Genomic DNA, 17,011 nt, shown 5'->3' with positions numbered 1-17,011 from the left:
GTGTGTCCTTGCCGACACTTGATTTCAGACTTTGAGCCTCCAGAACGGTGAGAGAATAAATTTCTGTTTTAAGCTACCAAGTTTTGGTAATTTGTCATAGCAGCCTTAGGAAATTATTACAAGTCTTGCTAGAAGAACCAGCTCAGGTGGTCTAGTGGTTAAGATTTGGCACTCTCACTACCCATGGCCCAGGTTTGTTTCCCAGTCAGGGAACCATAGCACCTATTGGTCTTTCTGTGGATTGTCATACTGTGGTGGCTGTGTGTTGTTGTGATGCAGAAAGCTATGCCACTGATATTTCAAATGCTAGCAGAGTCACCCAAGGTGGACAGGTTTCAGTGGAGCTTCCAGACTAAGACAGACTAGGAAGGAGGATCTGGCCACCCACTTCCAAAAACCTGGCCATGAAAACCCTATGAATAGTAGCAGAGCATAGTCTGATGTAGCACTGGAAGGCGAGGGGATGGCACAAAAAGACCAGGTGGGCTCCACTCTGCTGTACACAGGGTCACTAGGAGTCCAAATTGACTCCACAGCACTAACAACAAACTGCTTGGAAGGGAAGGTATCTCGTCCAAAATTCTACATACGGGAAGTGAGTCAGAGCACTTGACCACTTGACCACTAGACCCAAACTTGCCCCCAGGTGGGCTGTTGTAAGATCCAGTGGGAATAGGGAACGTTAGTGAGCCCTTTTCTATACAGATGTACTGCCATTTTCCCAATGGCTTTCCCAGTATTAAAGCTGATATTTTGATCTCCGTTTATCTGCCTTATGTCTATTTCCCGGTTGGTTCCAAGCTTGGGAGGGAAAGAAAGGAGTATTATTTATTCGCTTTCTAAAACCTGATTCTGTAGTTTGGGTTAAGTGTATTTTTGTATAATCCAAATGCTTGAAACTTAAAATCCATGTTGACACTGAAAAAAGCCCAGAATATTCCCTTAGTCAGAATAAGGAACTCTTTCCATTTTCAGAAAGTGAAAGTTTGCTATACTGTTACTACAGACCTACCTCTTAGCCACATGTACACAAAGATGACAATATCTGTAGAAATTGAGCCAGCCTACACAGAAGCACTTTGTTTACTATACAAACCGTGGCTAATGGGCATATCTATGTACTTGGCAAGAGGTCTTGGGAAAGAGATACTGTTATTAAATACAGAGAACTCAGAGACAGTTACTAGCTGTGGCCAGCCCCATTTTGCCAGCTACGCCAGAATGCTCATTAGGTGAGCCGACCTGCAAATCCAACGCCTCAATAGAAGCAGAATTTTAATTGTGCGAATGCAAGAAGAACTCTACAGAGCAGAACATTAGATTGTAATTAACTTTAAATAACCCTCTTAAATCAGATACAGGACATCAAAAATAAGAAAGCCATTCATGTCCTTGAAAACATTAGTAACATACAATAAAAGCTAGTATATATAAATAATATGTGTCTCATGTGTATTGTCATTTGTATATATGTATTGCCACAAACACAGAAGAATTTTACCTAAGATATTGAGTTTTGTATCAGAGCTTTAAAATTATTGTGCTTCAGAGACCTTGAGCGTTTAATTCACCTTTTGTCCTAAAACAGAAGCTTATGTAAAATTATCCCAGATAATCTTTCTTTGAAAGATAAATTACCAATCTTCCATTCTCATTTTGAAAAATCCCTATTGGCAGGACATTTGCCCCATGCTTGACCTAAATCTGAAATCCTATATATTCTTCCTTCTTTGTCTTTTTTGATCTTCAGTGAAGATAGCTACTGATCCATACTAAAAAGTCCATATTCTATATCAAGCCTGTTCAATAGAAATAAAACTTGGATGGTATATGTAGTTTTAAACATTCTGTTAGCAGTATTAAAAAAGTAAAAAGAAACAAGTGAAATTATTTTTTATGATATTTTAAAAATCACATTTGTTATCATCAGAGAAGTCTTTTTTTTACTGAGGACAATTGGCATATGACATTATATTGGTTTCAGATATACAACATAAAGAGTCAACATTTGTATGCATTGTGAAATGATCACAATAACTCTAGGTGACATCCATCACCATACCTAGTTACAGAATTTTTTTCTTGTATTGAGAACTTTTAAGATGTACTTTCCTAGCAACTTTCAGATATGCAACACAGTATTATTAACTGTAGTCAGCATGCTGTTCATTACATACCCAGGCCTTATTTATTTTATAACTGGAGGTTTGTACCTTTTGACTCCCTTCACCCATTTTGCCCATCTCCCAACCCCGCCTGTGGCAACTACCAATCTCTTCTCTGTGTCTATCAACTTGGCTCTTCTTTTTTTAGGTTCCATATATAAGTGAGATCGTACCGTACTCATTTTTCTCTGACTTATTTCACTCGGCATAATGCCCTCAAGGTCTATCCATGTTGTTACAAATGGCAAAAATTTCATTCTTTTTCATGGCTGAATAATATTCCCTCATGTATATACACACCACATTTTCTTTATCTGTTGTTAGGTTGTTTCCATATCTTGACTGTTGTAAATAATGCTGCAATGAACCTGGGGAGTGCATGTATCTTTTCAAGTTAGCATTTTGGTTTTCTTTGGATAGACACCCAGAAGTGGAATTGCTGGATCATGTGGTATATCTACTTTTAGTTTTTTGAGGAACCTCCATACTGTTTTCCACAGTGGCTGAACCAATTTACATTTCTACCAGTGGTGCACAAGGGTTCCCTTTTCTCCACATCTTCGCCAACACTTATGTCTTTTCTTTTTGATAATTGCCATCGTAACAGGTATGAGGTAATATCTCATTGTGGTTTTGATTTGCATTTCTTTGATGATTAGTGATGTTGAGCATCTTTTCACGTATCTGTTGGCCATCTGTATGTCTTCTTCGGAAAAATGTCTATTCATATCTTCTCCCCATTTTTTAATTGTTTTTTGTTTTTTACTACAAAGTTGTATGAGTTCTTTACATATTTTGGATATTCACCTCTTATCAGATATATGATTTGCAAATATTTTCTCCCATTCAGTAGACTGCCTTTTCATTTTGTTGATAGTTTTCTCTGCTGTCAGGTGAAATTAATTTTAATAATATTTTTTAACCCAATATATTAAAATATTTTTATTTCAAAATGTAATCAATATAAAAAGTCATTAATGAACTATTTTACATTCTTTCTTTCATTTGAAGTTTTCTAAATCCAATGTATATTTTATCCTTACAGCCCATCTAAATTCAGACCAGCCACATTTCAAGTGCTAGTAGACACCTGTGAATAGTGGCTGCTATATTCAATTGTGCAGTTCTAAATGATTGTTTTTAATTTTTTTCTTTGGAATTTAGATGAATATTAGACTTAGGTTTAGCTTCAGTGAAAGAAGACACAAAATATCATGGCTTTATAAAGATAATATAAAGATAAAGATAATATAAAGTTTATTTCTCTCTTATGCAAAGTTGGGAGATGGTGACCTAGGGTTGGTAACGTGTTGGGAAACTAGCCTTTTTATCTTGTTGCTCTTCTATTTACGGCTTCTGTTATCAATGTCACCTCATGATCTAAGGTGCTTGCTCCTTCTCCAGTCATCACATCTACATTCCAGCCAGCAGAGAGGAGGAAAGAGAAGAAGGAAGTTTCATATAATAATCACATGCTATCAGCCAGAACTTAGTCATGAGTCCACACAATCTGCATGAGAGGCTGGAAAATTTAATGTTAATTTAAGATAGTCCTATGTCCAGCTTAAAATTGGGTAACATTTTAAGCTGGACATTTAAATTTTAAATTTAAATTTCTTCTACAGTAAAATTTTATTGCTGTAGAAGAAAAGGAAATGCATGAGGGGCAACTAGTAGCGTTTATTTGAAGAAGGTCTTTGAAAACTCAATAGGTTTTTGAGGAGATTGTCTTAAATATATTCATCACTGTTTAGAAGTGAAATGAGGCATCTTCAGGGCTATATCTACTTTAATAAAATTAACTCATGGATTTGTTAGTTTACTGGCCAATGTACTGGCATTTAACGTTCCAGGAGGTGGAGATTCCACCGGGTTGTCTGACTTAGAAGTACGGCATAGAGCTGCGTGGAAAACTGGGGCTGTGCTTGTGGAACGTTCAGAGAGGTTTCCGCCACAGGACAAGGGTCCCCTCCATCTTGGCTTATAACTGGATCATCTGACATGGCTTTTCTTATTCTGGCTTCTCAGTCTTGTGTTCATACATGCACATGTTTAAGTGCGTAGTTATTCAATTTTGGTTGTCATGTATTCAAGAAATGTACTAAGTCAAGCGTTTCTTTAAATGTGAAGCTATTTTCTAGAGAGAAAATGGGCTCAATAGAGGATAGACTCCATTTGCCCCCTTTTGGCTGGTTGCTTTGTTACCATTTAATCATTTTGTTATGCATCTCTTTTTCTTCCTAAATATCTGTAAATACCCAGAAGGCAAGGGCCTATATTCTATTGTTTTATGTTTCCAAGACACAAGTAGAGTTTTTGAATAAACAAGATATTTGATATTTCTAATTAAATGCATTGCTACTTTAAAGCTCTGAAATCTAGGGCAAATATACAAGGACCAAGGTTACAGATAGTACAAAAAATTCAAAGTCGTACCCTTCCTGCTTTTCTTCAAAGACTCTTTCCCTACTTTCTCAGATACATCCTAACAGTTGAAATAAAAATTCTCTCATTCTCCCTCCTCAATCAATATTCTTAACTTCTGATCCAACACAAAGCATCACTGTCTCCAGAAAATTATTTAAATTGTGTGGAGACTTGAAGCCTGGTGAGAAGTGATTGGGTTTCCAGCTCATGTTTCATGGCATCTTGGCGTGACTTCAGTGATCTAAACAAGTACAGCCAAATTCTCAAAATGAATTCATTTTTATTTAATTTAGTAAATGAATGCGTTGCTAGGCAGTTGTGTTGGTTTGAGAAAGGGAAGGAGAAAGGAACCAACAAGGGGAGGTAAAATGTCATACAATCAAATAAACGGAGAAGATTCACCATGTCAGGTTGAGCCTCACTGTTGCTTTCTCTACTACACTGGGCAACTCTCAGAAGACAGGGGCTCTCTCGGTCTTCTCCTGTCATCAGGTCTCAGGAGTGCACTTGCCACTTGGTGGTTACTCAACAGGTGTGTGGTGTGTTGTGAAATGACGGAACAATTAAGACTCCTCCCAATTGTAGTGACCCTAGGAGATAACTCCTGAAATACTGCCAACATCCTTTTACTAGCCAAAGTTGGTTAAGTTAAAAAGATACTTTAATAAAAATTATTTTAAAGAAATCATTGTTGCCCTTCCCACACCAAACTCTTCTTAATAAGTTTAATCATTGTGATCCTCATTTAGAACTATTTCAGCAGCCCCTCGATTGGATCCAAAGAGGAAAATAAATGAGAAAAGGTTTAAGCACCTTCTAAGGTTGTAAGTCAGAGAATGAAGAAAAGAGAACAAATGGGATAAGTGCAGACAAGGTCTTCATGTTGCTCAGTTGTGGCTGTTTCTCTTTCCCCAGGATGCACTTTATATCTCTAATTCTGCACTTACCACTTTTTCTTCTTCCTAATTCAGTTGAAGTGATTCTTTAATTCTCTGCAATCCTTGTTTTGAATGCCTCAATTGTTTAGATCGCCATTAAGAGTTTTCCAACTGGATATACCATTTAAAGGGAAAAAATGGCTTTAAAAATATTCTTAGATTTTGTCACTAATTTTCTGCCCTTTGACTTTATTTCTAAGGTCAATTTAAATGAGTTGCTGAGCATTAGGAGTGTTATTTGAGCCACAAATACAGGGACTCAGATGAGAGCTACCCTACACGTTGACAAACAGACACAATGAGTAACTGACAGGAATTTCAAATTGCAAGTTTATTGGGTTTCTTTTTCTTTTGTAATAATAGCACACTCTCCTAATTCATGGAATGTCCCTATCTTTTCCAGTTTTCAGGAATATCAAAGCATACTTACTAGAGAGAACTTTTAATTTAGAATTTCACCACAAAAATCTCTTGATTAGAGCAGCTGTTCTCAAAGCTTTTGTTCTCCTTTATACTCTTAGAAATTGTTGAGGACCCCAAAGAACATTTGTTTATGTGAGTTGTACAAATTGATACTTGAGTATTAGAAATTAAAACTAAGAAATTTAAAATATGTTTATTAATTTATTTTTAAATATAAAAACGTCATTACATTTTAACACGAATAACATATGTTTATGAAAAATAACTGTATTTTCTGAAAGAAAAACTTTAGTGAGAAATACAGCATTGCTTTACGTGTTTTAAGAATTCTTCAGTGTCTGACTTACGGGAAGATTGAGCGCGAAAGGCAAATAACACCTCAATACTTGAAATCAATCAGTTTGACCTCACAAACTGTACTGGCCGCATTGAAAACCACTGGTTTCGAACAATATTTGCTTCATGAAGAAAAAAGGTGGAGTATTCATAATTGAGAGTAAATAAATTTAGAATTCTAGATCTAGAAGCTACTGCATTAGTTATTGGGGCATAATTTTAAAATGCATTTTAAAATAATTTCTTCACTATTTAAGTGGGAGAGGTAGATTCTAGTTTTAAAATTCTGAAAAATTCCACATAATGTGTTTGACATTATTGAGCGTCAATTATATAAGGATATATATACACATTGAGCAGAACTTAAAAAAAACAGTCTTCACAGGTTGTCATTTGTGACCTTACTTTTTCAACTAGTTGCCACCATCATGTTGCCTGATAGAGTCAGCAGGGTACAGTAGAAATAGCTCACGGTTGTGAATTCTGACTTCAGAATTGACTGGCTTTGTGAATTTGGGCAAGTTACTTCACTCCTCTAAGTCTCAGTGTCCTCATTTGTGAAATTCGAACAAACGTGCCTGCACTGCAGAATTGTAAGGATTAGGGGGTGGGGGGTGTGTGTGCATGCGTGTGTAAGGTCAGAGAGCTAAGAGCTGTGACTACAAGGATTAAGCCCCCACCTCACAGTTAACACGATTTGGATGGACAGCCCTGTTAATTCCACCTGGAACCAGGTGGGGGCAGTGGTGATCTGCACCAGTACAGAGGCTTTGGCAAACCTTAGGGGCAGTGGGCTGCGCAGACTCTGCTGAAAGAACGTCAGGCCGCATCCAAGCAAGATGCAATAATGGCATCAGAGGAATGTGGGCAGAGTTACTATGAGGTACAGAGACGCAAAAGCCATAAACCAGGGTGAACCCAGCAATGAAAGCAAAAGAGCAAGGTGCCAGGTCACCAGAGAGGAGAATCACTTCAAGGTCAGGAAGGAGGAACAGTTAAGGACCTGGAGAGCATGCAAAGAATCTTGAGAGAGAAACTTCAGGCCCTGGTTGAGCTTAGTGAGGGATGAAACCCTTCGAGGTGGTGGCCTGGGCCAGTGATACGGGTTGCCCTGGTGTGGCCCCAGAGAAGGGGGCGGGGAGGGGGCTTTTATTGTGTTTCTACCAGGCACTGGGTGTATCTGGCCTGGGTGAGATGACTATTCCCCCTGCTTCAGTCCCTCTTCTCTTTTCATCTTGTAACAGAAGTGCTGTTTCCTGTGGAGAACTTATTCCGTATAGAAAACGTAAGGCTGACTCCACCCAGGGTGACCAATCTTCCCAGTTTGCCTGGAAGAAAGAGGATTCCCCAGGACATAGACTTTCAGTTTTAAAACTGAAAGAATCCCCCCCAACTGGGGGACAGGTTAGTCACCCTGCCCCCCACTATAAACATCCTCCACTCTAAAGCAATGCACATCACCCCCAGTCAGGCTGATGGCAATCCTCCCCAGGACATTCTTCTCAGACCTATCTGCAGACAGTCCTATTGCTTCCAGCTGGACTGAGTTGGTGGGATGGATATCACGATCTGCCAGTGGTCATTTCACACACCACAGGGAGAACTTCTGTCTGAGAGAGAAAGGTAAATCCTGATCCCTGGTGATCATCTCCATCCAGCTGAGCCAGAAGCAAGACTTCCCAGGGTCCTTTCTGTGACATGAACTTCCAAATTCTCTCTTCTGCCTAAATTTGGGTTTGGCTTTTGGCCTGGCTTCATATAGTGGGTACCTTGAATAGAAAGCATCTATAAACCATGGCATATACTTAGCTGCCAGAAGCCTTTCTCACTTTGTGAGAAATTAGAGCTGACTGGGTTAAAAGCTATAATATTGTACTGCCTAAACCATGAACTGCTCTGCTTTAGCCTATGTCATGTGACTGCCTGTCTTACATTGTCTTGATGTGTATGTCAACATGGCCTTTGCTGATTCGCCTGTTCCCTGAATTCCTATGCTGGGTGTTGTCATTGCCCTCTTTCTGCCCTGACTGTTCTCAGTGTCTCCTCCCCCACTCTGTCTGAGCTCTTCTAGCACCATACCTTACTTTAAATACCCAACCACATTTTCTCCAGCTGCCTGCTAGTACTCAATGCTCCCACTCTGCCAGTCTTTCTGGGTTCCCAGCTACAAACGTGGCTCCCTGACCTGACTGACTACACCTTGCCTGTGGCTAGCTGCTCTCAGCTGTTCCTGCTCGGCCTCGCCTGCCCAGGCCTTGGCACTAGGAGGGCCTGTGAACCCACGACTGGGCTTTTGGCTTAATCTTTGGACAACTGGATGCTCTTCTCCATTGCAACAGCCTGTTTTTGTCATTGTTGGAAACACGGCCCTCTTCCAAATAACGCTTTCAAGTTTTATGCTGCTTTTGTGGTCATTAACTTCCTGTCCCGTGTCATATCACTTTGGCAGGGTGGCTGCGTGGGGCAGGGGATGCGGAGTGGTAAATCTGAAGAATAGGTTTGTGAAAATGCTGAGTCAGGGCTGAGTTTGGAAAGATGCTGCTACAGTGACAGTTTTCAAGTTTTAGGGATATAAGAATAACTTGAGTTGCTTGTTTAAATTGCCTATTCCTGAGCCTATTTCCAGTGCATCTGACTCAGTAGGTCTGGGGCAGAGCCTAAGATTAAGCATGTTAAACAAGAATGTCAAGTCACTCTGATGTAGTTGGTTTATAGACCATACTTTGAGAAATATTCCTCAGGTCTGTTCGGAACATATGCTTGGGGGAGAAAAGACCCTGATAGTGTGTGTGTACTAGAGTAGATGCAGGGTGGATCATTTTGTGATTTTCAAATGGCTTTTGGGTCTTTTATGATGCTTGGCTTGTTTCCTTAAGCAGTTTGATAAGCTTGGAAGTTAGGATGGAGAAATATGGCAGGAACTACATATAATATAAATATATCCCATATCTATCCCATAATATTCCACAAACCCCAAATTTACTAGAGACTGTTGGAGCTTGGTGGCTTGCCCCAATCATGCATATCATTGAACGTCTTGAGGGGAGATGATTCCAGAGAATTGACCTTTACGGTGTCATATTTGGATTGGTTCAGCTCAGCAAAGAGCCAGTATTGCTAGCAGCAATTCCGAGTTGTATGAGAGAGTGGGCCAGGTCCCTGGAGTTGTGAGACAGTCATCCAGAATTTTATTGTGCCCCAATCCAACATGTACCAAAAGATGGTATTGCTCACTTGGGGCACTGTCACAATCTGGTTGGAAAGAAATTTCAGAGTACCTGGATCTATATTCTGGGAGAGTGAACATACCCCATCATAATAGGGGCTCCTAGTACCCCAAGATGGTAGCTTCCATGGTACTACAAGGATACTGGTAGTCTTGATACTTCCAGAATATCTCAGGAAGGCTTTGCTTGGCTGCTGGTTTCTGGACAGAGTCCAGGAAAACCACAGACTTTGTTAGAGGAGCAAAATGCCAGCTCTGAGGCAGACTACAAATTCTGAGACCTATAGGAAAATGAGGGATGTATATTACATTCAGGGTTACAGTCTTTTAGTGAAACTAATAGTTACCACGAGTGGCTGGTTTCTCATGGTTGGCCACCAATGGTTGCAATTCTGGTGAAGCGACGATGACTGCTGCAGCGCTTGGCTCCGGGAGATGGCGTTACATGGAATGCAGTGAGCATACAGCTTCATGGAATATTTCTAATATGGTAACATTGAGGACAACATTGGTAGAAAGTAACTTGGTTCCTTGTTATCAACCAAAGTTTGTAGCTCCTGAAACTGCTTAGGATGGTAGAACTTGATGGGAATGTAGGTGCCAGGGTGGCTTCGTGAGAAGATTCATCCTTTGATAGAGGCCTCGTTACCCCAGAGCTGATTTTTTCCACTCTTTCTCTCCAGTGGGGGCTTGTAAATGGCACAGTGGCGTGCCTGCCCAAATACAAAGAGGGAGTCAGGTTAGCCTAAGTGCATCAATTTCAAATGGTCCCTAAGGAGGCTACCAAGTTTGAAAATAATTATGCAGATACCTGAGCTGGTATTTAAGGAGCATTGAATCAGCTTCAGTAGGCACAGTCATCTGGACAGAATCACAGCTATCTCCACTTAGGCAGCCCAAATGGACTGACTCTTTAGAACTTCCTGAAACTCATTATCTAGAGTGGTTTATTCCAGTTCAAACTGAGTGAGCGGAAGCAAAAGAGCACTTTAGGCCAAGGCTAAGCTATGGCTAAGCTATTGCCACCGAAGCTTCCAGATCCAGCTACCACCGAAGGCATCCTTCAAAATCCACCCCAATTAAGCTGTAGATTCCTGATGCAGCCAAGCAGGAAACTGTATTTATTATCATGGGAGATTTTTATCGCTAACCCTACTGGAGAGGTGGTTTATGAGGAATCCCAGACTTCAAAGCATCTGTGCCGAAGTCAACAGATCAAAGATTTTAGCTAAAGCTGAGCTATGCCAAGAGGTTGGGCAGAATCTTCTATTTCTTTCAAATGTATTTGTAAGGCTTAGGGGAAAAACTGTAGGAAAAAGGTGATGGACTTCAGTCTTAAAAATATTTAGGAATGCTAGGACCTTCTGCACAGTCTTGGGCTGGCAGTGGTATTCCTCTATGCATATTGTGGCTTAATGGGCAGAGCAGGCATGACAGACAGGATCCAAGAAGTTAATTCTAGAGCTTGCCGGCGCCACAGCTGCACAAAAGCCTCTATCCCATGGGTGACAGAGGTAGAGAGCAGAAAGCCAAGGAGTGGAGAGCTAGTGACTCAGGTTTATCTGGCAAGTGGGTGGAGGCTTCAAGGTGAAATGAAATCAGGGAAGGCCAAGTCACCAGAAGTGAAGCCATATTGAGGGAGAAACCAGGACAAGCCAGGACTAAAAGCTGAAGTCTAAGTCACTCCGTCTCCAGAAGGAAAATATGGGTCAAAGCCAGGGCCCAGGATGTCACAGGACCTGGAGGTGCCTGATGGAGACCGTGAGTAGGTATCTCAGAGCAGGTATGGAGGAGCAGAGTCCCTTGGGGAAGGTGATCTTGCTTGGTCTAAAGGATCCCCAATGTGTCTTCTTCTGGTGGGACTCCTCATACTTCATTCATTTATTCAACCATCATATATTAAGTATCTCTTATATGCTAGTCAGTGCTATAAAATGTCATATAAATCAGCAAGAAAAAAGACATCTAAGAACTCAAAGATAATTTGTTTAACACAACATATAGGAAACAGTTCACTTTTAAAGGACCAAAATAACTCTTAGTCAACATGTATCAGTCTTCACAGCGCTCTTTCACAGCAGCAGCGCTCCTGGCAGTGGGCCAGCTGGTCGGCCCAGCACTCCTGTTTCTTAACATTTCCTACCCAAGCGGGGGCATCGTTGCCTGTGGCTCTGTGTCCGTTAATTTTTATGGTGTTTCTTCAGCTTGAAATTATTTCACTGTTTTGTTCATGTCAAAGCAGCTACTTAAAATCTTGTGGCCATTTGTGATTTATATGAGTCCTGCTCAGGTGCAGTGTTAAACAGACCTTATTTCTAAGATATTTTAGTTTTCAGAAGCCCATCTTTTTACAACCGTGTAAAGACATCTTACAGGAACGGTAGTTGGAACGCCAGCATTGTCAGTTAGGCTCTAGGTAAACCTATACCTACTACTGGATTAAAATCGTCTCAAAGAGACAGAAAACTTTCCCTTTAGAATAGTTTAGAACCATTTATTGAGTGCTGACCATGAGTCAAGCATCGTACTGAATACATAATAATAATAGATAAGATTTATTAAGCATTTGTATGTCAGACACTATGTTAAGTGCTTTATAGTATCATGTCACTCAATCTTCACAACAGACTTGTGAAGAACACACTGTTATTCCCGTTTTGCAGATGAGAAAACTGAGGCATAGAGAAGCGCTTACCTGAGTTCTCATGGCTAGACCTGGCAGAGTTGGTACGGAACTTAAGCAACCCAACCTGGCTGCAGGGCCATTTACCCTAAATGTAGGATCTACCTCATGTAGCCTTCCCAGCAGTCCCATGATGTCTATAGTATGAGCTCGCTCCTTTACAGGTTAGAATGTCATTATCACGGATATTAGAAACGGAGGCTTTGGGAGAGTTATTTGCTCACATTAAGTAGGTAGGATAGTCACAGTCTGGATCCAGGAAGTCTGATGCCACAACGCCCTCCTGCTGTCTCCTGCTGTTTGATACTGCTGGTAAGGGAGCTCCAGGTATTCCAATCCTGCCTGACTTCAGAATCCCTAACCAATCCAATACTGGTCCATCTGGAAAGTCAATCTCACATTGTCTTCCTGCTTGTTTGTTTTAGTTAATGATTTGTGTTAAGGTCTAGAAGCAGTTGGATAACTACTTGGGCCATTTAAACATTGAACTCCACTGGGGTTATTGAAGCACTCTTAGAAATAGAATATCTTAACAAGCTTTGTGTATGAAACTTCAACTTGATTATTCCTGTGACTATATTGACTTCCAGAGAGAGCATATTAGAATGCCTTTGATAAAGAGCCGTCAGAAAGCTCTTTGATAATACTGGAATTCTCTATTTGAAGAATTAGAGTCTAGCATATCTGAGTAAGAACATATTGTAAAATTATAATGGAAGTCAATTGGAAAAGCAATACAAATTACAAATGTTAGGCTTGTATGCAATCTTCTCTATTTTTCTGAAACCCTGCTATTGCTACCTTCATGCTTTGCAGACGACTCTGCTGTATACTTCACCGAGAGGTTACAAGCTGTCCAACATGAACTTCCCTCATCTCCAGCTCAAATTTTTTCTCAGTCTTCATCTCCCTTGTGTTCTCTTTTCTTTCTATTTCTGAAAAACAAATTAGATTTCCTACATTCTAAATTTAACCCTTGCCCTCATGGACTTGTACCAGATATGGGATCTTATGGAAAGACTGGATTGGGCAGGGTGTTTTCCTAGGCTAGATGGGAGCTGGCAAAATTCTGGGAGTGAGTATGAGCTGTGGACCAAGAGGGAGGCCAATGTCAGTATCGGAGCTAAGTATCAAGCATCCTCTGCAAGGAGAGCCTTCAAGGCTACAGGGAAGCAGTCAGGATCCAGGAAAGGCGGAACACATCAGAAAGTGGAGTTCTGGTGGGTCCAGATGACACGGTTTAGACAATAAGCAAGGACAAAGGGAGCGAGTGGGTAATTGCTTCTTTTGGGTGATGGGTATGTCAGGTGAGGAGACCCAAGTACTGAATCCTTCCTTATCCAGTGGCTTCACCAATTACGGCCTCTCTTTCTTGAGTCTACATTTTCCCCTCTCCATTCTCTCCTGCCCCTTGGCCTATATACTTTTCCTGTTCCTTTCCAAAAGTCCACACTTTCACTTAATCCCTTACTTCTTTAAGCAAGTGTCACCTTGCCTCTGCCTCCCTCCCAGCGGCCAAATTCAATGGTCAATTCAGTCATCATCATTCTCAGGCTCTCTGTGGCATTAGGCATTGTTGAAGGTGCTCACACTTGAAACTTCTCCCTTGGCTGTGCTCTCCCCCTACCTCCCTGGATGTTGTCTTTCTTCTTCTTTGGACTCTTACATATGTATTTCTTAGGGATATGCTCTTGGCCTGCTTCTCAGCTCTTTCTATGCTGACTCCTCTGGCAGACTCACCCAACCTTATGACTTGGATTATTCTTTTGACCCAGGTGACTCTTAAATCCAAATCACCAGCTTTGACCTTGACCTTCTTTTCACATTTCTAGTATCCATCTAGATACCTTCACCTAAGTGTCTCATCTGCACATTAAATTCTGCATGGCCAAACATTAACTAATTATTTTTCTGCAACCAGCTTCTCCTCTTGTGTTTTTATTTCTATTAATGACATTTATGAACAATCTGTCCCTCAAATTCTAGATGTTTGGGTCAATCTTTACTCTTCCCATGTTCAATCAGGTATCAAATTCTGTTGATTGAAATATTTCTAGTATTTTCCTCCCCATTTCTATTATTATTTCCTCTTTCCCAGTGTTCTTCAACAAAACGACTTTACTATCTTGCTAGCTGGCCTCCCTACCATTAGTTTTCTTCCCTTCTAATCCATTTTAATTGATGCTATCGTTTCGTGACTAACATCTGTCATTCCTCTCATTAAAACTCATCTATTAAAAAATCCAAACACCCTAATCGAGCATTCTAGGTCCTTCACAATCTGAGCCTAGCCAATTTTTCCGTTTTTATTTCCCACTTTGCCTACCCTTTGCTCTAGAAAAATGGCTTGATCTCTTCTCTATAAGTGCCCTATAATTTCTCTCTCCCATGCCCTTGCTGTTCCTTAGATCAGAACGACCTCTATTCATCGGCTTCCCATGTATGGATCCTACAAGTTTCAAAGCCTTGCTCAAATACTTCTCCTCCCGTGAAGCTTTCCTCGATTGCTTCAGATGGCAGTAATCTTTATATCTTCTGATTTGCCATGGCACTTTATCTGTACCTTTCCCCTCGTGCTTATCACCTTCTACCTTGGGTTTTGATTATTCACGTGCACATTTTATTACCTCTATGGTTTGATTATAAACACCTTGAAAAATGGATTCATCTTTGTATTCCCAGGGTGCCTGCTACAAATATTTGAACAGAGTTGATAGGACTCATCAAATATTCCTTGTACTTCTTTATATTTCCCAGCATCTTTTGCCATTAGACTTGGGATATATGACTAGTTCTGGCCAATATTCTGTAGTAAGTTTTGCTTAACACTTCCAGTTTGAGGTATTTTGGAACAGATGAGAATTATCCACTCGTTCTTTCCTCTTTCCGTTCTGTGACAATCTACAAGGCCGCATGTTCCAGATGGTCTAGTTGCAGTGTGGTAGAGTTTCTATAAGTCTGAATCCCTGATTGATCATGTGCATCAGAGCTCCTCCTGAACTGTACTACATGTGAATCTAACTAAGAAATTCTGTTGTGTTAAGCCACCGAAATTTCAGGGTTAATATGTTACTACAGCATAGCCTATCCTGGCCTGACAGAGAAAGTATTCAATAAATTTATGAATGAACAAATAAAGAAGATACCTATTGAATAAGCTGTGCTGCTGGAACTTCTCAAGAAGCTTGATCACAGTCTGTAGGAAGTTCTAGTTTCATAGCTGTCTGTACAAGAATGACAGTATCATCAGATTGCAAGTAGTCTACCATTTGATTATAGTCTCCCTACAAATATCTTTAAAATATTTTGCCTTAAAAATTCAATTGGTAATCTACTATGTATGTAGTTTCATGTGTTTTTTTTTCAGGTAGCAGAATTTGAAGTTAGGCATTAGAGCTGCATGGCTCATTAAAAGGTATATGTGGGGTTTTCTTGATGCAGTCAAATGCATAATCTTTATTTTCCTCTGGCTTGCTGACTGCCTGTAGTGCTTCTTTCATGAACCGATCCTTGATGCTTCAGATAACCTAACATGGATAATTTACAAACAAAACTTGTTAGTATCTAAAGGATGCTGGCTGATTACCTTAGAGACTTTTTTATATAAGTTTTCTTTTTTCTTAGAGAATTCAGAAAAGATGAAAAGGTTTAAAGAAGAAAATAAACAGTTTCATAATCCTGGAGATAACTTCTGTTATAATATCACAGTCTGCAAGGATTGTTGAGCATGTTCATAGTTTGCCGACATGCGTTCAGCCCTGGGGACGTGAAGCCTTTTTCTGACTCTCCAGGGTGTGCAAATGCAGCCCCGCAGGCTGTCTCCCTGGGCAGTGGAGCGCTTTGGCTGTAGCCTTCTCCCGTTATCAAAACCTAAGCTCAGCTTAGTAAAGCTGACTGATAATTTGCTACAAGATATTAATACTATTAATGCTGGGTTACCTTTTCTGGGGATGCTACCATTTGTAATGGTACTGACCTGCCAAATTTATAAAGTCAAAAGGTTGAAATTCCAACACCGATGACAGGCTAGGGTAGGAGCAACATTTGGCAGGAAGACTGTCTAAAATCTCCAAAGTTAAGCTGTACAGGAAGCCATGATTCTGTTGAAGAATAACATTATTCCAGAGGATCATCTAGATGTTTCTGCAGAGCAATTGTTTCTCCCTAAGATAGTTGGCTGGTTGCTTTAAAAATGGAAAGCTAACCCTGTGACTGATGTTCTAGTATGCTATGCCCATTCAAAGAGAAAAAGTTCGATGTTCTCTTTTTTTGCATATTTGTTCAAGTGAAATGAAACAGACCCAAAGTGTTTCTGTCTCTTTACTGGCTATGTGCTAGGTATCTGGAACCACCTTTCAGCTAAGGACTTTTATTTGGAACCATCTACTATCATCAGGACTTTCACTTAGGTTGTTTTCCCAGTCATGATAGGCTTATCTAGATTTGCCACTGTCTTACACCTGTAATGAAATAAGGCGGCAGTGGAATAGGTGACTGACTCAGGACAGTTCATAAGTGCCTACAAGTCACAGAGTTTGTCTGGTCCTATCTACTCTGTGACACCAGTGGTCAAACTTGTATTATGGTGCATGTGGAATGGTAAGTATTCCCTGGTTCGGAGCTCTCTTACATCAGTATTCCCCTCAATTCTCCTTGCCACTCTAACGTAAACTTAAGCTTCTACCAAGTACTGTTCAGGTCCCCACTTACAGTGGAGTTCCTTGTTAGTGCCTAAATTTGATGGAAAGGCAACTTTATGGATAAAGAGTTCCAAGGAAGAAGAGAAAGAAAATTTCTCCTTGAACTGGCCTAA

Source organism: Equus quagga, chromosome 20, assembly GCF_021613505.1.
Source record: "Equus quagga isolate Etosha38 chromosome 20, UCLA_HA_Equagga_1.0, whole genome shotgun sequence".
NCBI classification, from domain to species: Eukaryota; Metazoa; Chordata; class Mammalia; order Perissodactyla; family Equidae; genus Equus; species Equus quagga.
The sequence above is the reverse complement of the archived record's forward strand: the minus strand, read 5'-3'. Positions refer to the sequence as shown.